The sequence below is a fragment of the Channa argus genome, unplaced genomic scaffold (assembly GCF_033026475.1).
Source record: "Channa argus isolate prfri unplaced genomic scaffold, Channa argus male v1.0 Contig009, whole genome shotgun sequence".
NCBI lineage: Eukaryota > Metazoa > Chordata > Actinopteri > Anabantiformes > Channidae > Channa > Channa argus.
This window is the reverse complement of record NW_027125228.1, coordinates 773,028-797,707: the sequence shown is the minus strand read 5'-3', so window position 1 is coordinate 797,707 and position 24,680 is coordinate 773,028. Positions and strand designations below refer to the sequence as shown.

The following is a 24,680-nucleotide window of genomic DNA, read 5'->3' as shown; positions in this document are numbered from 1 at the left end:
GAACCGTACATTTAAAACTCCAGGAAGTGTAGGATGGACCAATCAGCTTCCTGTACTTCCCCCAAATCCGGCCAATCAGGCACGGCACCTATAAGAACAAGAAAATAAAAACAACACATATGGCCAGGACCGTAACATGGTCTACTAGTAATGAAGCACGATGGTTGACAAACCAATAAAGTAGCAAAACAGCAATGAAAGAACAAAATTTGATGAAAATATAGAACAATTTCTATGAATAAATAGGCAGTAACACCAGCTTGAGCTGCCCGTAAACCCAAGCAAAAAAGCTTACAGCACCTGGTATTCCCAGGCGGTCTTCCTACCAATTACTAACCAGGCCCGGCCCTATTTGGCTGCCGAGATCGGACGAGATCGGGCGCTTAGAGAGCGGTGTGGCCGTAAGCTGCATTTGATATCATCAACAGCTCTTAAAAACGCTGGAGAAGCAGAATGCATGACACTTGCTAAGAAGAAGATAAATATGGCAAAGTACAAACTACTATAACTGTACTGGTCTGTTACGCCCCTTTCTAGGGGGTCAGGGTGCAACATACAAAGATAAATTAGCATGTTCCCTCTCCGATCCCCAAACCAAAATCCAGGATCGAGATGTTCCAACAGAATGATATTTATTTTAAACGAAAGAAAGTGTCAAACAAAACATGACACTACAACTCAGGGCGAACCAAGGCCAACATAATAAACAAAATAAGCCATTTCCCACAGAAAGTGCTAGCTAGCCTGATAGAAAGAAACAAACCAAAAGACAGTCGCTAACCCTAACTCCCTAATGTGAAAACAGTCCAAAGAAAATGGCAGTTCACCCCTACAGATTTAATACTATTTACAAAATATACAATTTATAAACAAAACCACGGCACAAAACCTAACAATTCAAAAATGCTAAATAAGGTTTGGAAACCAAGAACAGCAAACAGGTGCTGATGCCAGAAAGAGCCTCGCTAGCTGTTGGGAACCATACTTTTAAAACTCCAGGAAGTGTAGGATGGACCAATCAGCTTCCTGTACTGCCCCCCAATCCAGCCAATCAGGCAGGGCACCTATAAGAACAAGAAAATAAAAACAACACATATGGCCAGGACCGTAACATGGTCTACTAGTAATGAAGCACGATGGTTGGCAAACCAATAAAGTAGCAAAACAGCAATGAAAGAACAAAATTTGATGAAAATATAGAACAATTTCTATGAATAAATAGGCAGTAACACCAGCTTGTGCTGCCCGTAAACCCAAGCAAAAAAGCTTACAGCACCTGGTATTCCCAGGCGGTCTTCCTACCAAGTACTAACCAGGCCCGGCTCTATTTGGCTGCCGAGATCGGACGAGATCAGGCGCTTAGAGAGCGGTGTGGCCGTAAGCTGCATTTGATATCATCAACAGCTCTTAAAAACGCTGGAGAAGCAGAATGCATGACACTTGCTAAGAAGAAGATAAATGTGGCAATGTACAAAGTACTATAACTGTACTGGTCTGTTACGCCCCTTTCTAGGGGGTCAGGGTGCAACATACAAAGATAAATTAGCATGTTCCCTCTCCGATCCCCAAACCAAAATCCAGGATCGAGATGTTCCAACAGAATATTATTTATTTTAAACGAAAGAAAGTGTCAAACAAAACATGACACTACAACTCAGGGCGAACCAAGGCCAACATAATAAACAAAATAAGCCATTTCCCACAGAAAGTGCTAACTAGCCTGATAGAAATAAACAAACCAAAAGACAGTCGCTAACCCTAACTCCCTAATGTGAAAACAGTCCAAAGAAAATGGCAGTTCACCCCTACAGATTTAATACTATTTACAAAATATACAATTTATAAACAAAACCACGGCACAAAACCTAACAATTCAAAAATGCTAAATAAGGTTTGGAAACCAAGAACAGCAAACAGGTGCTGATGCCAGAAAGAGCCTCGCTAGCTGTTGGGAACCGTACTTTTAAAACTCCAGGAAGTGTAGGATGGACCAATCAGCTTCCTGTACTGCCCCCCAATCCGGCCAATCAGGCAGGGCACCTATAAGAACAAGAAAATAAAAACAACACATATGGCCAGGACCGTAACATGGTCTACTAGTAATGAAGCACGATGGTTGACAAACCAATAAAGTAGCAAAACAGCAATGAAAGAACAAAATTTGATGAAAATATAGAACAATTTCTATGAATAAATAGGCAGTAACACCAGCTTGAGCTGCCCGTAAACCCAAGCAAAAAAGCTTACAGCACCTGGTATTCCCAGGCGGTCTTCCTACCAAGTACTAACCAGGCCCCGCCCTATTTGGCTGCCGAGATCGGACGAGATCGGGCGCTTAGAGAGCGGTGTGGCCGTAAGCTGCATTTGACATCATCAACAGCTCTTAAAAACGCTGGAGAAGCAGAATGCATGACACTTGCTAAGAAGAAGATAAATGTGTCAAAGTACAAAGTACTATAACTGTACTGGTCTGTTACGCCCCTGTCTAGGGGGTCAGGGTGCAACATACAAAGATAAATTAGCATTTTCCCTCTCCGATCCCCAAACCAAAATCCAGGATCGAGATGTTCCAACAGAATGATATTTATTTTAAACGAAAGAAAGTGTCAAACAAAACATGACACTACAACTCAGGGCGAACCAAGGCCAACATAATAAACAAAATAAGCCATTTCCCACAGAAAGTGCTAGCTAGCCTGATAGAAATAAACAAACCAAAAGATAGTCGCTAACCCTAACTCCCTAATGTGAAAACAAGAGAAAACAATCAAAAGAAAATGGCTGTTCACCCCTACAGATTTAATACTATTTACAAAATATACAATTTATAAACAAAACCACGGCACAAAACCTAACAATTCAAAAATGATAATAAATAAGGTGATAATAAATAAGGTTTGGAAAGCAAGAACAGCAAAGAGGTGCTGCTGCCAGAAAGAGCCTCGCTAGCTGTTGGGAACCGTACTTTTAAAACTCCAGGAAGTGTAGGATGGACCAATCAGCTTCCTGTACTGCCCCCAAATCCGGCCAATCAGGCAGGGCACTTATAAGAACAAGAAAATAAAAACAACACATATGGCCAGGACCGTAACATGGTCTACTAGTAATGAAGCACGATGGTTGGCAAACCAATAAAGTAGCAAAACAGCAATGAAGGAACAAAATTTGATGAAAATATAGAACAATTTCTATGAATAAATAGGCAGTAACACCAGCTTGTGCTGCCCGTAAACCCAAGCAAAAAAGCTTACAGCACCTGGTATTCCCAGGCGGTCTTCCTACCAAGTACTAACCAGGCCCGGCCCTATCTGGCTGCCGAGATCGGACGAGATCGGGCGCTTAGAGAGCGGTGTGGTCGTAAGCTGCATTTGACATCATCAACAGCTCTTAAAAACGCTAGAGAAGCAGAATGCATGACACTTGCTAAGAAGAAGATAAATGTGGCAAAGTACAAAGTACTATAACTGTACTGGTCTGTTACGCCCCTGTCTAGGGGGTCAGGGTGCAACATACAAAGATAAATTAGCATGTTCCCTCTCCGATCCCCAAACCAAAATCCAGGATCGAGATGTTCCAACAGAATGATATTTATTTTAAACGAAAGAAAGTGTCAAACAAAACATGACACTACAACTCAGGGCGAACCAAGGCCAACATAATAAACAAAATAAGCCATTTCCCACAGAAAGTGCTAGCTAGCCTGATAGAAAGAAACAAACCAAAAGACAGTCGCTAACCCTAACTCCCTAATGTGAAAACAAGAGAAAACAATCAAAAGAAAATGGCAGTCCACCCCTACAGATTTAATACTATTTACAAAATATACAATTTATAAACAAAACCACGGCACAAAACCTAACAATTCAAAAATGCTAAATAAGATTTGGAAACCAAGAACAGCAAACAGGTGCTGCTGCCAGAAAGAGCCTCGCTAGCTGTTGGGAACCGTACATTTAAAACTCCAGGAAGTGTAGGATGGACCAATCAGCTTCCTGTACTTCCCCCAAATCCGGCCAATCAGGCACGGCACCTATAAGAACAAGAAAATAAAAACAACACATATGGCCAGGACCGTAACATGGTCTACTAGTAATGAAGCACGATGGTTGACAAACCAATAAAGTAGCAAAACAGCAATGAAAGAACAAAATTTGATGAAAATATAGAACAATTTCTATGAATAAATAGGCAGTAACACCAGCTTGAGCTGCCCGTAAACCCAAGCAAAAAAGCTTACAGCACCTGGTATTCCCAGGCGGTCTTCCTACCAATTACTAACCAGGCCCGGCCCTATTTGGCTGCCGAGATCGGACGAGATCGGGCGCTTAGAGAGCGGTGTGGCCGTAAGCTGCATTTGATATCATCAACAGCTCTTAAAAACGCTGGAGAAGCAGAATGCATGACACTTGCTAAGAAGAAGATAAATATGGCAAAGTACAAACTACTATAACTGTACTGGTCTGTTACGCCCCTTTCTAGGGGGTCAGGGTGCAACATACAAAGATAAATTAGCATGTTCCCTCTCCGATCCCCAAACCAAAATCCAGGATCGAGATGTTCCAACAGAATGATATTTATTTTAAACGAAAGAAAGTGTCAAACAAAACATGACACTACAACTCAGGGCGAACCAAGGCCAACATAATAAACAAAATAAGCCATTTCCCACAGAAAGTGCTAGCTAGCCTGATAGAAAGAAACAAACCAAAAGACAGTCGCTAACCCTAACTCCCTAATGTGAAAACAGTCCAAAGAAAATGGCAGTTCACCCCTACAGATTTAATACTATTTACAAAATATACAATTTATAAACAAAACCACGGCACAAAACCTAACAATTCAAAAATGCTAAATAAGGTTTGGAAACCAAGAACAGCAAACAGGTGCTGATGCCAGAAAGAGCCTCGCTAGCTGTTGGGAACCATACTTTTAAAACTCCAGGAAGTGTAGGATGGACCAATCAGCTTCCTGTACTGCCCCCCAATCCAGCCAATCAGGCAGGGCACCTATAAGAACAAGAAAATAAAAACAACACATATGGCCAGGACCGTAACATGGTCTACTAGTAATGAAGCACGATGGTTGGCAAACCAATAAAGTAGCAAAACAGCAATGAAAGAACAAAATTTGATGAAAATATAGAACAATTTCTATGAATAAATAGGCAGTAACACCAGCTTGTGCTGCCCGTAAACCCAAGCAAAAAAGCTTACAGCACCTGGTATTCCCAGGCGGTCTTCCTACCAAGTACTAACCAGGCCCGGCTCTATTTGGCTGCCGAGATCGGACGAGATCAGGCGCTTAGAGAGCGGTGTGGCCGTAAGCTGCATTTGATATCATCAACAGCTCTTAAAAACGCTGGAGAAGCAGAATGCATGACACTTGCTAAGAAGAAGATAAATGTGGCAATGTACAAAGTACTATAACTGTACTGGTCTGTTACGCCCCTTTCTAGGGGGTCAGGGTGCAACATACAAAGATAAATTAGCATGTTCCCTCTCCGATCCCCAAACCAAAATCCAGGATCGAGATGTTCCAACAGAATATTATTTATTTTAAACGAAAGAAAGTGTCAAACAAAACATGACACTACAACTCAGGGCGAACCAAGGCCAACATAATAAACAAAATAAGCCATTTCCCACAGAAAGTGCTAACTAGCCTGATAGAAATAAACAAACCAAAAGACAGTCGCTAACCCTAACTCCCTAATGTGAAAACAGTCCAAAGAAAATGGCAGTTCACCCCTACAGATTTAATACTATTTACAAAATATACAATTTATAAACAAAACCACGGCACAAAACCTAACAATTCAAAAATGCTAAATAAGGTTTGGAAACCAAGAACAGCAAACAGGTGCTGATGCCAGAAAGAGCCTCGCTAGCTGTTGGGAACCGTACTTTTAAAACTCCAGGAAGTGTAGGATGGACCAATCAGCTTCCTGTACTGCCCCCCAATCCGGCCAATCAGGCAGGGCACCTATAAGAACAAGAAAATAAAAACAACACATATGGCCAGGACCGTAACATGGTCTACTAGTAATGAAGCACGATGGTTGACAAACCAATAAAGTAGCAAAACAGCAATGAAAGAACAAAATTTGATGAAAATATAGAACAATTTCTATGAATAAATAGGCAGTAACACCAGCTTGTGCTGCCCGTAAACCCAAGCAAAAAAGCTTACAGCACCTGGTATTCCCAGGCGGTCTTCCTACCAAGTACTAACCAGGCCCGGCCCTATTTGGCTGCCGAGATCGGACGAGATCGGGCGCTTAGAGAGCGGTGTGGCCGTAAGCTGCATTTGATATCATCAACAGCTCTTAAAAACGCTGGAGAAGCAGAATGCATGACACTTGCTAAGAAGAAGATAAATGTGGCAAAGTACAAAGTACTATAACTGTACTGGTCTGTTACGCCCCTTTCTAGGGGGTCAGGGTGCAACATACAAAGATAAATTAGCATGTTCCCTCTCCGATCCCCAAACCAAAATCCAGGATCGAGATGTTCCAACAGAATGATATTTATTTTAAACGAAAGAAAGTGTCAAACAAAACATGACACTACAACTCAGGGCGAACCAAGGCCAACATAATAAACAAAATAAGCCATTTCCCACAGAAAGTGCTAGCTAGCCTGATAGAAAGAAACAAACCAAAAGACAGTCGCTAACCCTAACTCCCTAATGTGAAAACAGTCCAAAGAAAATGGCAGTTCACCCCTACAGATTTAATACTATTTACAAAATATACAATTTATAAACAAAACCACGGCACAAAACCTAACAATTCAAAAATGCTAAATAAGGTTTGGAAACCAAGAACAGCAAACAGGTGCTGATGCCAGAAAGAGCCTCGCTAGCTGTTGGGAACCATACTTTTAAAACTCCAGGAAGTGTAGGATGGACCAATCAGCTTCCTGTACTGCCCCCCAATCCAGCCAATCAGGCAGGGCACCTATAAGAACAAGAAAATAAAAACAACACATATGGCCAGGACCGTAACATGGTCTACTAGTAATGAAGCACGATGGTTGGCAAACCAATAAAGTAGCAAAACAGCAATGAAAGAACAAAATTTGATGAAAATATAGAACAATTTCTATGAATAAATAGGCAGTAACACCAGCTTGTGCTGCCCGTAAACCCAAGCAAAAAAGCTTACAGCACCTGGTATTCCCAGGCGGTCTTCCTACCAAGTACTAACCAGGCCCGGCTCTATTTGGCTGCCGAGATCGGACGAGATCAGGCGCTTAGAGAGCGGTGTGGCCGTAAGCTGCATTTGATATCATCAACAGCTCTTAAAAACGCTGGAGAAGCAGAATGCATGACACTTGCTAAGAAGAAGATAAATGTGGCAATGTACAAAGTACTATAACTGTACTGGTCTGTTACGCCCCTTTCTAGGGGGTCAGGGTGCAACATACAAAGATAAATTAGCATGTTCCCTCTCCGATCCCCAAACCAAAATCCAGGATCGAGATGTTCCAACAGAATATTATTTATTTTAAACGAAAGAAAGTGTCAAACAAAACATGACACTACAACTCAGGGCGAACCAAGGCCAACATAATAAACAAAATAAGCCATTTCCCACAGAAAGTGCTAACTAGCCTGATAGAAATAAACAAACCAAAAGACAGTCGCTAACCCTAACTCCCTAATGTGAAAACAGTCCAAAGAAAATGGCAGTTCACCCCTACAGATTTAATACTATTTACAAAATATACAATTTATAAACAAAACCACGGCACAAAACCTAACAATTCAAAAATGCTAAATAAGGTTTGGAAACCAAGAACAGCAAACAGGTGCTGATGCCAGAAAGAGCCTCGCTAGCTGTTGGGAACCGTACTTTTAAAACTCCAGGAAGTGTAGGATGGACCAATCAGCTTCCTGTACTGCCCCCCAATCCGGCCAATCAGGCAGGGCACCTATAAGAACAAGAAAATAAAAACAACACATATGGCCAGGACCGTAACATGGTCTACTAGTAATGAAGCACGATGGTTGACAAACCAATAAAGTAGCAAAACAGCAATGAAAGAACAAAATTTGATGAAAATATAGAACAATTTCTATGAATAAATAGGCAGTAACACCAGCTTGTGCTGCCCGTAAACCCAAGCAAAAAAGCTTACAGCACCTGGTATTCCCAGGCGGTCTTCCTACCAAGTACTAACCAGGCCCGGCCCTATTTGGCTGCCGAGATCGGACGAGATCGGGCGCTTAGAGAGCGGTGTGGCCGTAAGCTGCATTTGATATCATCAACAGCTCTTAAAAACGCTGGAGAAGCAGAATGCATGACACTTGCTAAGAAGAAGATAAATGTGGCAAAGTACAAAGTACTATAACTGTACTGGTCTGTTACGCCCCTTTCTAGGGGGTCAGGGTGCAACATACAAAGATAAATTAGCATGTTCCCTCTCCGATCCCCAAACCAAAATCCAGGATCGAGATGTTCCAACAGAATGATATTTATTTTAAACGAAAGAAAGTGTCAAACAAAACATGACACTACAACTCAGGGCGAACCAAGGCCAACATAATAAACAAAATAAGCCATTTCCCACAGAAAGTGCTAGCTAGCCTGATAGAAATAAACAAACCAAAAGACAGTCGCTGACCCTAACTCCCTAATGTGAAAACAGTCCAAAGAAAATGGCAGTTCACCCCTACAGATTTAATACTATTTACAAAATATACAATTTATAAACAAAACCACGGCACAAAACCTAACAATTCAAAAATGCTAAATAAGGTTTGGAAACCAAGAACAGCAAACAGGTGCTGATGCCAGAAAGAGCCTCGCTAGCTGTTGGGAACCGTACTTTTAAAACTCCAGGAAGTGTAGGATGGACCAATCAGCTTCCTGTACTGCCCCCCAATCCGGCCAATCAGGCAGGGCACCTATAAGAACAAGAAAATAAAAACAACACATATGGCCAGGACCGTAACATGGTCTACTAGTAATGAAGCACGATGGTTGGCAAACCAATAAAGTAGCAAAACAGCAATGAAAGAACAAAATTTGATGAAAATATAGAACAATTTCTATGAATAAATAGGCAGTAACACCAGCTTGTGCTGCCCGTAAACCCAAGCAAAGAAGCTTACATCACGTGGTATTCCCAGGCGGTCTTCCTACCAAGTACTAACAAGGCCCGGCCCTATTTGGCTGCCGAGATCGGACGGGATCGGGCGCTTAGAGAGCAGTGTGGCCGTAAGCTGCATTTGACATCATCAACAGCTCTCAAAAACGCTGGAGAAGCAGAATGCATGACCCTTGCTAAGAAGAAGATAAATGTGGCAAAGTACAAAGTACTATCACTGTACTGGTCTGTTACGCCTCTGTCTAGGGGGTCAGGGTGCAACATACAAAGATAAATTAGCATGTTCCCTCTCCGATCCCCAAACCAAAATCCAGGATCGAGATGTTCCAACAGAATGATATTTATTTTAAACGAAAGAAAGTGTCAAACAAAACATGACACTACAACTCAGGGCGAACCAAGGCCAACATAATAAACAAAATAAGCCATTTCCCACAGAAAGTGCTAGCTAGCCTGATAGAAATAAACAAACCAAAAGACAGTCGCTAACCCTAACTCCCTAATGTGAAAACAGTCCAAAGAAAATGGTAGTTCACCCCTACAGATTTAATACTATTTACAAAATATACAATTTATAAACAAAACCACGGCACAAAACCTAACAATTCAGAAATACTAAATAAGGTTTGGAAACCAAGAACAGCAAACAGGTGCTGATGCCAGAAAGAGCCTCGCTAGCTGTTGGGAACCGTACTTTTAAAACTCCAGGAAGTGTAGGATGGACCACTCAGCTTCCGGTACTGCCCCCAAATCCGGCCAATCAGGCAGGGCACCTATAAGAACAAGAAAATAAAAACAACACATATGGCCAGGACCGTAACATGGTCTACTAGTAATGAAGCACGATGGTTGACAAACCAATAAAGTAGCAAAACAGCAATGAAAGAACAAAATTTGATGAAAATATAGAACAATTTCTATGAATAAATAGGCAGTAACACCAGCTTGTGCTGCCCGTAAACCCAAGCAAAAAAGCTTACAGCACCTGGTATTCCCAGGCGGTCTTCCTACCAAGTACTAACCAGGCCCGGCTCTATTTGGCTGCCGAGATCGGACGAGATCGGGCGCTTAGAGAGCGGTGTGGCCGTAAGCTGCATTTGACATCATCAACAGCTCTTAAAAACGCTGGAGAAGCAGAATGCATGACACTTGCTAAGAAGAAGATAAATGTGGCAAAGTACAAAGTACTATAACTGTACTGGTCTGTTACGCCCCTGTCTAGGGGGTCAGGGTGCCACATACAAAGATAAATTAGCATGTTCCCTCTCCGATCCCCAAACCAAAATCCAGGATCGAGATGTTCCAACAGAATGATATTTATTTTAAACGAAAGAAAGTGTCAAACAAAACATGACACTACAACTCAGGGCGAACCAAGGCCAACATAATAAACAAAATAAGCCATTTCCCACAGAGAGTGCTAGCTAGCCTGATAGAAATAAACAAACCAAAAGACAGTCGCTAACCCTAACTCCCTAATGTGAAAACAGTCCAAAGAAAATGGCAGTTCACCCCTACAGATTTAATACTATTTACAAAATATACAATTTATAAACAAAACCACGGCACAAAACCTAACAATTCAAAAATGCTAAATAAGGTTTGGAAACCAAGAACAGCAAACAGGTGCTGATGCCAGAAAGAGCCTCGCTAGCTGTTGGGAACCGTACTTTTAAAACTCCAGGAAGTGTAGGATGGACCAATCAGCTTCCTGTACTGCCCCCCAATCCGGCCAATCAGGCAGGGCACCTATAAGAACAAGAAAATAAAAACAACACATATGGCCAGGACCGTAACATGGTCTACTAGTAATGAAGCACGATGGTTGGCAAACCAATAAAGTAGCAAAACAGCAATGAAAGAACAAAATTTGATGAAAATATAGAACAATTTCTACGAATAAATAGGCAGTAACACCAGCTTGTGCTGCCCGTAAACCCAAGCAAAAAAGCTTACAGCACCTGGTATTCCCAGGCGGTCTTCCTACCAAGTACTAACCAGGCCCGGCTCTATTTGGCTGCCGAGATCGGACGAGATCGGGCGCTTAGAGAGCGGTGTGGCCGTAAGCTGCATTTGACATCATCAACAGCTCTTAAAAACGCTGGAGAAGCAGAATGCATGACACTTGCTAAGAAGAAGATAAATGTGGCAAAGTACAAAGTACTATAACTGTACTGGTCTGTTACGCCCCTGTCTAGGGGGTCAGGGTGCCACATACAAAGATAAATTAGCATGTTCCCTCTCCGATCCCCAAACCAAAATCCAGGATCGAGATGTTCCAACAGAATGATATTTATTTTAAACGAAAGAAAGTGTCAAACAAAACATGACACTACAACTCAGGGCGAACCAAGGCCAACATAATAAACAAAATAAGCCATTTCCCACAGAGAGTGCTAGCTAGCCTGATAGAAATAAACAAACCAAAAGACAGTCGCTAACCCTAACTCCCTAATGTGAAAACAGTCCAAAGAAAATGGCAGTTCACCCCTACAGATTTAATACTATTTACAAAATATACAATTTATAAACAAAACCACGGCACAAAACCTAACAATTCAAAAATGCTAAATAAGGTTTGGAAACCAAGAACAGCAAACAGGTGCTGATGCCACAAAGAGCCTCGCTAGCTGTTGGGAACCGTACTTTTAAAACTCCAGGAAGTGTAGGATGGACCAATCAGCTTCCTGTACTGCCCCCCAATCCGGCCAATCAGGCAGGGCACCTATAAGAACAAGAAAATAAAAACAACACATATGGCCAGGACCGTAACATGGTCTACTAGTAATGAAGCACGATGGTTGGCAAACCAATAAAGTAGCAAAACAGCAATGAAAGAACAAAATTTGATGAAAATATAGAACAATTTCTACGAATAAATAGGCAGTAACACCAGCTTGTGCTGCCCGTAAACCCAAGCAAAAAAGCTTACAGCACCTGGTATTCCCAGGCGGTCTTCCTACCAAGTACTAACCAGGCCCGGCTCTATTTGGCTGCCGAGATCGGACGAGATCGGGCGCTTAGAGAGCGGTGTGGCCGTAAGCTGCATTTGACATCATCAACAGCTCTTAAAAACGCTGGAGAAGCAGAATGCATGACACTTGCTAAGAAGAAGATAAATGTGGCAAAGTACAAAGTACTATAACTGTACTGGTCTGTTACGCCCCTGTCTAGGGGGTCAGGGTGCCACATACAAAGATAAATTAGCATGTTCCCTCTCCGATCCCCAAACCAAAATCCAGGATCGAGATGTTCCAACAGAATGATATTTATTTTAAACGAAAGAAAGTGTCAAACAAAACATGACACTACAACTCAGGGCGAACCAAGGCCAACATAATAAACAAAATAAGCCATTTCCCACAGAGAGTGCTAGCTAGCCTGATAGAAATAAACAAACCAAAAGACAGTCGCTAACCCTAACTCCCTAATGTGAAAACAGTCCAAAGAAAATGGCAGTTCACCCCTACAGATTTAATACTATTTACAAAATATACAATTTATAAACAAAACCACGGCACAAAACCTAACAATTCAAAAATGCTAAATAACGTTTAGAAACCAAGAACAGCAAACAGGTGCTGATGCCAGAAAGAGCCTCGCTAGCTGTTGGGAACCGTACTTTTAAAACTCCAGGAAGTGTAGGATGGACCAATCAGCTTCCTGTACTGCCCCCCAATCCGGCCAATCAGGCAGGGCACCTATAAGAACAAGAAAATAAAAACAACACATATGGCCAGGACCGTAACATGGTCTACTAGTAATGAAGCACGATGGTTGGCAAACCAATAAAGTAGCAAAACAGCAATGAAAGAACAAAATTTGATGAAAATATAGAACAATTTCTATGAATAAATAGGCAGTAACACCAGCTTGAGCTGCCCGTAAACCCAAGCAAAAAAGCTTACAGCACCTGGTATTCCCAGGCGGTCTTCCTACCAAGTACTAACCAGGCCCGGCCCTATTTGGCTGCCGAGATCGGACGAGATCGGGCGGTTAGAGAGCGGTGTGGCCGTAACATGCATTTGACATCATCAACAGCTCTTAAAAACGCTAGAGAAGCAGAATGCATGACACTTGCTAAGAAGAAGATAAATGTGGCAAAGTACAAAGTACTATAACTGTACTGGTCTGTTACGCCCCTGTCTAGGGGGTCAGGGTGAAACATACAAAGATAAATTTGCATGTTCCCTCTCCGATCCCCAAACCAAAATCCAGGATTGAGATGTTCCAACAGAATGATATTTATTTTAAACGAAAGAAAGTGTCAAACAAAACATGACACTACAACTCAGGGCGAACCAAGGCCAACATAATAAACAAAATAAGCCATTTCCCACAGAAAGTGCTAGCTAGCCTGATAGAAAGAAACAAACCAAAAGACAGTCGCTAACCCTAACTCCCTAATGTGAAAACAAGAGAAAACAATCAAAAGAAAAATGGCAGTCCACCCCTACAGATTTAATACTATTTACAAAATATACAATTTATAAACAAAACCACGGCACCAAACCTAACAATTCAAAAATGCTAAATAAGGTTTGGAAACCAAGAACAGCAAACAGGTGCTGATGCCAGAAAGAGCCTCGCTAGCTGTTGGGAACCGTACTTTTAAAACTCCAGGAAGTGTAGGATGGACCAATCAGCTTCCTGTACTGCCCCCCAATCCGGCCAATCAGGCAGGGCACCTATAAGAACAAGAAAATAAAAACAACACATATGGCCAGGACCGTAACATGGTCTACTAGTAATGAAGCACGATGGTCGGCAAACCAATAAAGTAGCAAAACAGCAATTAAAGAACAAAATTTGATGAAAATATAGAACAATTTCTATGAATAAATAGGCAGTAACACCAGCTTGTGCTGCCCGTAAACCCAAGCAAAAAAGCTTACAGCACCTGGTATTCCCAGGCGGTCTTCCTACCAAGTACTAACCAGGCCCGGCTCTATTTGGCTGCCGAGATCGGACGAGATCGGGCGTTTAGAGAGCGGTGTGGCCGTAAGCTGCATTTGATATCATCAACAGCTCTTAAAAACGCTGGAGAAGCAGAATGCATGACACTTGCTAAGAAGAAGATAAATGTGGCAAAGTACAAAGTACTATAACTGTACTGGTCTGTTACGCCCCTGTCTAGGGGGTCAGGGTGCAACATACAAAGATAAATTAGCATGTTCCCTCTCCGATCCCCAAACCAAAATCCAGGATCGAGATGTTCCAACAGAATGATATTTATTTTAAACGAAAGAAAGTGTCAAACAAAACATGACACTACAACTCAGGGCGAACCAAGGCCAACATAATAAACAAAATAAGCCATTTCCCACAGAAAGTGCTAGCTAGCCTGATAGAAAGAAACAAACCAAAAGACAGTCGCTAACCCTAACTCCCTAATGTGAAAACAGTCCAAAGAAAATGGCAGTTCACCCCTACAGATTTAATACTATTTACAAAATATACAATTTATAAACAAAACCACGGCACAAAACCTAACAATTCAAAAATGCTAAATAAGGTTTGGAAACCAAGAACAGCAAACAGGTGCTGATGCTAGAAAGAGCCTCGCTAGCTGTTGGGAACCGTACTTTTAAAACTCCAGGAAGTGTAGGATGGACCAATCAGCTTCCTGTACTTCCCCCAAATCCGGCCAATCAGGCAGGGCACCTATAAGAACAAGAAAATAAAAACAACACATATGGCCAGGACCGTAACATGGTCTACTAGTAATGAAGTACGATGGTTGACAAACCAATAAAGTAGCAAAACAGCAATGAAAGAACAAAATTTGATGAAAATATAGAACAATTTCTATGAATAAATAGGCAGTAACACCAGCTTGAGCTGCCCGTAAACCCAAGCAAAAAAGCTTACAGCACCTGGTATTCCCAGGCGGTCTTCCTACCAAGTACTAACCAGGCCCGGCCCTATTTGGCTGCCGAGATCGGACGCTTAGAGAGCGGTGTGGCCGTAACATGCATTTGACATCATCAACAGCTCTTAAAAACGCTAGAGAAGCAGAAGGCATGACACTTGCTAAGAAGAAGATAAATGTGGCAAAGTACAAAGTACTATAACTGTACTGGTCTGTTACGCCCCTGTCTAGGGGGTCAGGGTGAAACATACAAAGATAAATTTGCATGTTCCCTCTCCGATCCCCAAACCAAAATCCAGGATTGAGATGTTCCAACAGAATGATATTTATTTTAAACGAAAGAAAGTGTCAAACAAAACATGACACTACAACTCAGGGCGAACCAAGGCCAACATAATAAACAAAATAAGCCATTTCCCACAGAAAGTGCTAGCTAGCCTGATAGAAAGAAACAAACCAAAAGACAGTCGCTAACCCTAACTCCCTAATGTGAAAACAAGAGAAAACAATCAAAAGAAAAATGGCAGTCCACCCCTACAGATTTAATACTATTTACAAAATATACAATTTATAAACAAAACCACGGCACAAAACCTAACAATTCAAAAATGCTAAATAAGGTTTGGAAACCAAGAACAGCAAACAGGTGCTGATGCCAGAAAGAGCCTCGCTAGCTGTTGGGAACCATACTTTTAAAACTCCAGGAAGTGTAGGATGGACCAATCAGCTTCCTGTACTGCCCCCCAATCCAGCCAATCAGGCAGGGCACCTATAAGAACAAGAAAATAAAAACAACACATATGGCCAGGACCGTAACATGGTCTACTAGTAATGAAGCACGATGGTTGGCAAACCAATAAAGTAGCAAAACAGCAATGAAAGAACAAAATTTGATGAAAATATAGAACAATTTCTATGAATAAATAGGCAGTAACACCAGCTTGTGCTGCCCGTAAACCCAAGCAAAAAAGCTTACAGCACCTGGTATTCCCAGGCGGTCTTCCTACCAAGTACTAACCAGGCCCGGCTCTATTTGGCTGCCGAGATCGGACGAGATCAGGCGCTTAGAGAGCGGTGTGGCCGTAAGCTGCATTTGATATCATCAACAGCTCTTAAAAACGCTGGAGAAGCAGAATGCATGACACTTGCTAAGAAGAAGATAAATGTGGCAATGTACAAAGTACTATAACTGTACTGGTCTGTTACGCCCCTTTCTAGGGGGTCAGGGTGCAACATACAAAGATAAATTAGCATGTTCCCTCTCCGATCCCCAAACCAAAATCCAGGATCGAGATGTTCCAACAGAATATTATTTATTTTAAACGAAAGAAAGTGTCAAACAAAACATGACACTACAACTCAGGGCGAACCAAGGCCAACATAATAAACAAAATAAGCCATTTCCCACAGAAAGTGCTAACTAGCCTGATAGAAATAAACAAACCAAAAGACAGTCGCTAACCCTAACTCCCTAATGTGAAAACAGTCCAAAGAAAATGGCAGTTCACCCCTACAGATTTAATACTATTTACAAAATATACAATTTATAAACAAAACCACGGCACAAAACCTAACAATTCAAAAATGCTAAATAAGGTTTGGAAACCAAGAACAGCAAACAGGTGCTGATGCCAGAAAGAGCCTCGCTAGCTGTTGGGAACCGTACTTTTAAAACTCCAGGAAGTGTAGGATGGACCAATCAGCTTCCTGTACTGCCCCCCAATCCGGCCAATCAGGCAGGGCACCTATAAGAACAAGAAAATAAAAACAACACATATGGCCAGGACCGTAACATGGTCTACTAGTAATGAAGCACGATGGTTGACAAACCAATAAAGTAGCAAAACAGCAATGAAAGAACAAAATTTGATGAAAATATAGAACAATTTCTATGAATAAATAGGCAGTAACACCAGCTTGTGCTGCCCGTAAACCCAAGCAAAAAAGCTTACAGCACCTGGTATTCCCAGGCGGTCTTCCTACCAAGTACTAACCAGGCCCGGCCCTATTTGGCTGCCGAGATCGGACGAGATCGGGCGCTTAGAGAGCGGTGTGGCCGTAAGCTGCATTTGATATCATCAACAGCTCTTAAAAACGCTGGAGAAGCAGAATGCATGACACTTGCTAAGAAGAAGATAAATGTGGCAAAGTACAAAGTACTATAACTGTACTGGTCTGTTACGCCCCTTTCTAGGGGGTCAGGGTGCAACATACAAAGATAAATTAGCATGTTCCCTCTCCGATCCCCAAACCAAAATCCAGGATCGAGATGTTCCAACAGAATGATATTTATTTTAAACGAAAGAAAGTGTCAAACAAAACATGACACTACAACTCAGGGCGAACCAAGGCCAACATAATAAACAAAATAAGCCATTTCCCACAGAAAGTGCTAGCTAGCCTGATAGAAAGAAACAAACCAAAAGACAGTCGCTAACCCTAACTCCCTAATGTGAAAACAGTCCAAAGAAAATGGCAGTTCACCCCTACAGATTTAATACTATTTACAAAATATACAATTTATAAACAAAACCACGGCACAAAACCTAACAATTCAAAAATGCTAAATAAGGTTTGGAAACCAAGAACAGCAAACAGGTGCTGATGCCAGAAAGAGCCTCGCTAGCTGTTGGGAACCATACTTTTAAAACTCCAGGAAGTGTAGGATGGACCAATCAGCTTCCTGTACTGCCCCCCAATCCAGCCAATCAGGCAGGGCACCTATAAGAACAAGAAAATAAAAACAACACATATGGCCAGGACCGTAACATGGTCTACTAGTAATGAAGCACGATGGTTGGCAAACCAATAAAGTAGCAAAACAGCAATGAAAGAACAAAATTTGATGAAAATATAGAACAATTTCTATGAATAAATAGGCAGTAACACCAGCTTGTGCTGCCCGTAAACCCAAGCAAAAAAGCTTACAGCACCTGGTATTCCCAGGCGGTCTTCCTACCAAGTACTAACCAGGCCCGGCTCTATTTGGCTGCCGAGATCGGACGAGATCAGGCGCTTAGAGAGCGGTGTGGCCGTAAGCTGCATTTGATATCATCAACAGCTCTTAAAAACGCTGGAGAAGCAGAATGCATGACACTTGCTAAGAAGAAGATAAATGTGGCAATGTACAAAGTACTATAACTGTACTGGTCTGTTACGCCCCTTTCTAGGGGGTCAGGGTGCAACATACAAAGATAAATTAGCATGTTCCCTCTCCGATCCCCAAACCAAAATCCAGGATCGAGATGTTCCAACAGAATATTATTTATTTTAAACGAAAGAAAGTGTCAAACAAAACATGACACTACAACTCAGGGCGAACCAAGGCCAACATAATAAACAAAATAAGCCATTTCCCACAGAAAGTGCTAACTAGCCTGATAGAAATAAACAAACCAAAAGACAGTCGCTAACCCTAACTCCCTAATGTGAAAACAGTCCAAAGAAAATGGCAGTTCACCCCTACAGATTTAATACTATTTACAAAATATACAATTTATAAACAAAACCACGGCACAAAACCTAACAATTCAAAAATGCTAAATAAGGTTTGGAAACCAAGAACAGCAAACAGGTGCTGATGCCAGAAAGAGCCTCGCTAGCTGTTGGGAACCGTACTTTTAAAACTCCAGGAAGTGTAGGATGGACCAATCAGCTTCCTGTACTGCCCCCCAATCCGGCCAATCAGGCAGGGCACCTATAAGAACAAGAAAATAAAAACAACACATATGGCCAGGACCGTAACATGGTCTACTAGTAATGAAGCACGATGGTTGACAAACCAATAAAGTAGCAAAACAGCAATGAAAGAACAAAATTTGATGAAAATATAGAACAATTTCTATGAATAAATAGGCAGTAACACCAGCTTGTGCTGCCCGTAAACCCAAGCAAAAAAGCTTACAGCACCTGGTATTCCCAGGCGGTCTTCCTACCAAGTACTAACCAGGCCCGGCCCTATTTGGCTGCCGAGATCGGACGAGATCGGGCGCTTAGAGAGCGGTGTGGCCGTAAGCTGCATTTGATATCATCAACAGCTCTTAAAAACGCTGGAGAAGCAGAATGCATGACACTTGCTAAGAAGAAGATAAATGTGGCAAAGTACAAAGTACTATAACTGTACTGGTCTGTTACGCCCCTTTCTAGGGGGTCAGGGTGCAACATACAAAGATAAATTAGCATGTTCCCTCTCCGATCCCCAAACCAAAATCCAGGATCGAGATGTTCCAACAGAATGATATTTATTTTAAACGAAAGAAAGTGTCAAACAAAACATGACACTACAACTCAGGGCGAACCAAGGCCAACATAATAAACAAAATAAGCCATTTCCCACAGAAAGTGCTAGCTAGCCTGATAGAAATAAACAAACCAAAAGACAGTCGCTGACCCTAACTCCCTAATGTGAAAACAGTCCAAAGAAAATGGCAGTTCACCCCTACAGATTTAATACTATTTACAAAATATACAATTTATAAACAAAACCACGGCACAAAACCTAACAATTCAAAAATGCTAAATAAGGTTTGGAAACCAAGAACAGCAAACAGGTGCTGATGCCAGAAAGAGCCTCGCTAGCTGTTGGGAACCGTACTTTTAAAACTCCAGGAAGTGTAGGATGGACCAATCAGCTTCCTGTACTGCCCCCCAATCCGGCCAATCAGGCAGGGCACCTATAAGAACAAGAAAATAAAAACAACACATATGGCCAGGACCGTAACATGGTCTACTAGTAATGAAGCACGATGGTTGGCAAACCAATAAAGTAGCAAAACAGCAATGAAAGAACAAAATTTGATGAAAATATAGAACAATTTCTATGAATAAATAGGCAGTAACACCAGCTTGTGCTGCCCGTAAACCCAAGCAAAGAAGCTTACATCACGTGGTATTCCCAGGCGGTCTTCCTACCAAGTACTAACAAGGCCCGGCCCTATTTGGCTGCCGAGATCGGACGGGATCGGGCGCTTAGAGAGCAGTGTGGCCGTAAGCTGCATTTGACATCATCAACAGCTCTCAAAAACGCTGGAGAAGCAGAATGCATGACCCTTGCTAAGAAGAAGATAAATGTGGCAAAGTACAAAGTACTATCACTGTACTGGTCTGTTACGCCTCTGTCTAGGGGGTCAGGGTGCAACATACAAAGATAAATTAGCATGTTCCCTCTCCGATCCCCAAACCAAAATCCAGGATCGAGATGTTCCAACAGAATGATATTTATTTTAAACGAAAGAAAGTGTCAAACAAAACATGACACTACAACTCAGGGCGAACCAAGGCCAACATAATAAACAAAATAAGCCATTTCCCACAGAAAGTGCTAGCTAGCCTGATAGAAATAAACAAACCAAAAGACAGTCGCTAACCCTAACTCCCTAATGTGAAAACAGTCCAAAGAAAATGGTAGTTCACCCCTACAGATTTAATACTATTTACAAAATATACAATTTATAAACAAAACCACGGCACAAAACCTAACAATTCAGAAATACTAAATAAGGTTTGGAAACCAAGAACAGCAAACAGGTGCTGATGCCAGAAAGAGCCTCGCTAGCTGTTGGGAACCGTACTTTTAAAACTCCAGGAAGTGTAGGATGGACCACTCAGCTTCCGGTACTGCCCCCAAATCCGGCCAATCAGGCAGGGCACCTATAAGAACAAGAAAATAAAAACAACACATATGGCCAGGACCGTAACATGGTCTACTAGTAATGAAGCACGATGGTTGACAAACCAATAAAGTAGCAAAACAGCAATGAAAGAACAAAATTTGATGAAAATATAGAACAATTTCTATGAATAAATAGGCAGTAACACCAGCTTGTGCTGCCCGTAAACCCAAGCAAAAAAGCTTACAGCACCTGGTATTCCCAGGCGGTCTTCCTACCAAGTACTAACCAGGCCCGGCTCTATTTGGCTGCCGAGATCGGACGAGATCGGGCGCTTAGAGAGCGGTGTGGCCGTAAGCTGCATTTGACATCATCAACAGCTCTTAAAAACGCTGGAGAAGCAGAATGCATGACACTTGCTAAGAAGAAGATAAATGTGGCAAAGTACAAAGTACTATAACTGTACTGGTCTGTTACGCCCCTGTCTAGGGGGTCAGGGTGCCACATACAAAGATAAATTAGCATGTTCCCTCTCCGATCCCCAAACCAAAATCCAGGATCGAGATGTTCCAACAGAATGATATTTATTTTAAACGAAAGAAAGTGTCAAACAAAACATGACACTACAACTCAGGGCGAACCAAGGCCAACATAATAAACAAAATAAGCCATTTCCCACAGAGAGTGCTAGCTAGCCTGATAGAAATAAACAAACCAAAAGACAGTCGCTAACCCTAACTCCCTAATGTGAAAACAGTCCAAAGAAAATGGCAGTTCACCCCTACAGATTTAATACTATTTACAAAATATACAATTTATAAACAAAACCACGGCACAAAACCTAACAATTCAAAAATGCTAAATAAGGTTTGGAAACCAAGAACAGCAAACAGGTGCTGATGCCAGAAAGAGCCTCGCTAGCTGTTGGGAACCGTACTTTTAAAACTCCAGGAAGTGTAGGATGGACCAATCAGCTTCCTGTACTGCCCCCCAATCCGGCCAATCAGGCAGGGCACCTATAAGAACAAGAAAATAAAAACAACACATATGGCCAGGACCGTAACATGGTCTACTAGTAATGAAGCACGATGGTTGGCAAACCAATAAAGTAGCAAAACAGCAATGAAAGAACAAAATTTGATGAAAATATAGAACAATTTCTACGAATAAATAGGCAGTAACACCAGCTTGTGCTGCCCGTAAACCCAAGCAAAAAAGCTTACAGCACCTGGTATTCCCAGGCGGTCTTCCTACCAAGTACTAACCAGGCCCGGCTCTATTTGGCTGCCGAGATCGGACGAGATCGGGCGCTTAGAGAGCGGTGTGGCCGTAAGCTGCATTTGACATCATCAACAGCTCTTAAAAACGCTGGAGAAGCAGAATGCATGACACTTGCTAAGAAGAAGATAAATGTGGCAAAGTACAAAGTACTATAACTGTACTGGTCTGTTACGCCCCTGTCTAGGGGGTCAGGGTGCCACATACAAAGATAAATTAGCATGTTCCCTCTCCGATCCCCAAACCAAAATCCAGGATCGAGATGTTCCAACAGAATGATATTTATTTTAAACGAAAGAAAGTGTCAAACAAAACATGACACTACAACTCAGGGCGAACCAAGGCCAACATAATAAACAAAATAAGCCATTTCCCACAGAGAGTGCTAGCTAGCCTGATAGAAATAAACAAACCAAAAGACAGTCGCTAACCCTAACTCCCTAATGTGAAAACAGTCCAAAGAAAATGGCAGTTCACCCCTACAGATTTAATACTATTTACAAAATATACAATTTATAAACAAAACCACGGCACAAAACCTAACAATTCAAAAATGCTAAATAAGGTTTGGAAACCAAGAACAGCAAACAGGTGCTGATGCCACAAAGAGCCTCGCTAGCTGTTGGGAACCGTACTTTTAAAACTCCAGGAAGTGTAGGATGGACCAATCAGCTTCCTGTACTGCCCCCCAATCCGGCCAATCAGGCAGGGCACCTATAAGAACAAGAAAATAAAAACAACACATATGGCCAGGACCGTAACATGGTCTACTAGTAATGAAGCACGATGGTTGGCAAACCAATAAAGTAGCAAAACAGCAATGAAAGAACAAAATTTGATGAAAATATAGAACAATTTCTACGAATAAATAGGCAGTAACACCAGCTTGTGCTGCCCGTAAACCCAAGCAAAAAAGCTTACAGCACCTGGTATTCCCAGGCGGTCTTCCTACCAAGTACTAACCAGGCCCGGCTCTATTTGGCTGCCGAGATCGGACGAGATCGGGCGCTTAGAGAGCGGTGTGGCCGTAAGCTGCATTTGACATCATCAACAGCTCTTAAAAACGCTGGAGAAGCAGAATGCATGACACTTGCTAAGAAGAAGATAAATGTGGCAAAGTACAAAGTACTATAACTGTACTGGTCTGTTACGCCCCTGTCTAGGGGGTCAGGGTGCCACATACAAAGATAAATTAGCATGTTCCCTCTCCGATCCCCAAACCAAAATCCAGGATCGAGATGTTCCAACAGAATGATATTTATTTTAAACGAAAGAAAGTGTCAAACAAAACATGACACTACAACTCAGGGCGAACCAAGGCCAACATAATAAACAAAATAAGCCATTTCCCACAGAGAGTGCTAGCTAGCCTGATAGAAATAAACAAACCAAAAGACAGTCGCTAACCCTAACTCCCTAATGTGAAAACAGTCCAAAGAAAATGGCAGTTCACCCCTACAGATTTAATACTATTTACAAAATATACAATTTATAAACAAAACCACGGCACAAAACCTAACAATTCAAAAATGCTAAATAACGTTTAGAAACCAAGAACAGCAAACAGGTGCTGATGCCAGAAAGAGCCTCGCTAGCTGTTGGGAACCGTACTTTTAAAACTCCAGGAAGTGTAGGATGGACCAATCAGCTTCCTGTACTGCCCCCCAATCCGGCCAATCAGGCAGGGCACCTATAAGAACAAGAAAATAAAAACAACACATATGGCCAGGACCGTAACATGGTCTACTAGTAATGAAGCACGATGGTTGGCAAACCAATAAAGTAGCAAAACAGCAATGAAAGAACAAAATTTGATGAAAATATAGAACAATTTCTATGAATAAATAGGCAGTAACACCAGCTTGAGCTGCCCGTAAACCCAAGCAAAAAAGCTTACAGCACCTGGTATTCCCAGGCGGTCTTCCTACCAAGTACTAACCAGGCCCGGCCCTATTTGGCTGCCGAGATCGGACGAGATCGGGCGGTTAGAGAGCGGTGTGGCCGTAACATGCATTTGACATCATCAACAGCTCTTAAAAACGCTAGAGAAGCAGAATGCATGACACTTGCTAAGAAGAAGATAAATGTGGCAAAGTACAAAGTACTATAACTGTACTGGTCTGTTACGCCCCTGTCTAGGGGGTCAGGGTGAAACATACAAAGATAAATTTGCATGTTCCCTCTCCGATCCCCAAACCAAAATCCAGGATTGAGATGTTCCAACAGAATGATATTTATTTTAAACGAAAGAAAGTGTCAAACAAAACATGACACTACAACTCAGGGCGAACCAAGGCCAACATAATAAACAAAATAAGCCATTTCCCACAGAAAGTGCTAGCTAGCCTGATAGAAAGAAACAAACCAAAAGACAGTCGCTAACCCTAACTCCCTAATGTGAAAACAAGAGAAAACAATCAAAAGAAAAATGGCAGTCCACCCCTACAGATTTAATACTATTTACAAAATATACAATTTATAAACAAAACCACGGCACCAAACCTAACAATTCAAAAATGCTAAATAAGGTTTGGAAACCAAGAACAGCAAACAGGTGCTGATGCCAGAAAGAGCCTCGCTAGCTGTTGGGAACCGTACTTTTAAAACTCCAGGAAGTGTAGGATGGACCAATCAGCTTCCTGTACTGCCCCCCAATCCGGCCAATCAGGCAGGGCACCTATAAGAACAAGAAAATAAAAACAACACATATGGCCAGGACCGTAACATGGTCTACTAGTAATGAAGCACGATGGTCGGCAAACCAATAAAGTAGCAAAACAGCAATTAAAGAACAAAATTTGATGAAAA

The 24,680-nt window shown here is 41.8% G+C and overlaps 24 pseudogenes; all 24 read right to left on the bottom strand.

Moving 5' to 3' along the window:
* Positions 1–288: 288 nt before the first annotated feature.
* LOC137110319 (5S ribosomal RNA) lies at positions 289–407 on the bottom strand (annotated as a pseudogene).
* Positions 408–1,264: 857 nt separating this feature from the next.
* On the bottom strand, positions 1,265–1,383 carry LOC137110141 (5S ribosomal RNA; annotated as a pseudogene).
* Positions 1,384–2,240: 857 nt separating this feature from the next.
* LOC137110019 (5S ribosomal RNA) lies at positions 2,241–2,359 on the bottom strand (annotated as a pseudogene).
* An 885-nt stretch (positions 2,360–3,244) lies between these two features.
* Positions 3,245–3,363, bottom strand: LOC137110730 (5S ribosomal RNA; annotated as a pseudogene).
* Positions 3,364–4,230: 867 nt separating this feature from the next.
* Positions 4,231–4,349, bottom strand: LOC137110318 (5S ribosomal RNA; annotated as a pseudogene).
* Positions 4,350–5,206: 857 nt separating this feature from the next.
* On the bottom strand, positions 5,207–5,325 carry LOC137110140 (5S ribosomal RNA; annotated as a pseudogene).
* Positions 5,326–6,182: 857 nt separating this feature from the next.
* LOC137111389 (5S ribosomal RNA) lies at positions 6,183–6,301 on the bottom strand (annotated as a pseudogene).
* Positions 6,302–7,158: 857 nt separating this feature from the next.
* On the bottom strand, positions 7,159–7,277 carry LOC137110139 (5S ribosomal RNA; annotated as a pseudogene).
* An 857-nt stretch (positions 7,278–8,134) lies between these two features.
* On the bottom strand, positions 8,135–8,253 carry LOC137111387 (5S ribosomal RNA; annotated as a pseudogene).
* An 857-nt stretch (positions 8,254–9,110) lies between these two features.
* On the bottom strand, positions 9,111–9,229 carry LOC137110962 (5S ribosomal RNA; annotated as a pseudogene).
* An 857-nt stretch (positions 9,230–10,086) lies between these two features.
* LOC137111085 (5S ribosomal RNA) lies at positions 10,087–10,205 on the bottom strand (annotated as a pseudogene).
* Positions 10,206–11,062: 857 nt separating this feature from the next.
* On the bottom strand, positions 11,063–11,181 carry LOC137111084 (5S ribosomal RNA; annotated as a pseudogene).
* Positions 11,182–12,038: 857 nt separating this feature from the next.
* On the bottom strand, positions 12,039–12,157 carry LOC137111083 (5S ribosomal RNA; annotated as a pseudogene).
* An 857-nt stretch (positions 12,158–13,014) lies between these two features.
* LOC137110751 (5S ribosomal RNA) lies at positions 13,015–13,133 on the bottom strand (annotated as a pseudogene).
* An 868-nt stretch (positions 13,134–14,001) lies between these two features.
* On the bottom strand, positions 14,002–14,120 carry LOC137111367 (5S ribosomal RNA; annotated as a pseudogene).
* A 1,834-nt stretch (positions 14,121–15,954) lies between these two features.
* Positions 15,955–16,073, bottom strand: LOC137110138 (5S ribosomal RNA; annotated as a pseudogene).
* Positions 16,074–16,930: 857 nt separating this feature from the next.
* On the bottom strand, positions 16,931–17,049 carry LOC137111386 (5S ribosomal RNA; annotated as a pseudogene).
* Positions 17,050–17,906: 857 nt separating this feature from the next.
* Positions 17,907–18,025, bottom strand: LOC137110136 (5S ribosomal RNA; annotated as a pseudogene).
* An 857-nt stretch (positions 18,026–18,882) lies between these two features.
* LOC137111385 (5S ribosomal RNA) lies at positions 18,883–19,001 on the bottom strand (annotated as a pseudogene).
* An 857-nt stretch (positions 19,002–19,858) lies between these two features.
* Positions 19,859–19,977, bottom strand: LOC137110960 (5S ribosomal RNA; annotated as a pseudogene).
* An 857-nt stretch (positions 19,978–20,834) lies between these two features.
* LOC137111082 (5S ribosomal RNA) lies at positions 20,835–20,953 on the bottom strand (annotated as a pseudogene).
* An 857-nt stretch (positions 20,954–21,810) lies between these two features.
* LOC137111081 (5S ribosomal RNA) lies at positions 21,811–21,929 on the bottom strand (annotated as a pseudogene).
* Positions 21,930–22,786: 857 nt separating this feature from the next.
* Positions 22,787–22,905, bottom strand: LOC137111080 (5S ribosomal RNA; annotated as a pseudogene).
* An 857-nt stretch (positions 22,906–23,762) lies between these two features.
* On the bottom strand, positions 23,763–23,881 carry LOC137110750 (5S ribosomal RNA; annotated as a pseudogene).
* Between the last annotated feature and the right edge of the window lie 799 nt (positions 23,882–24,680).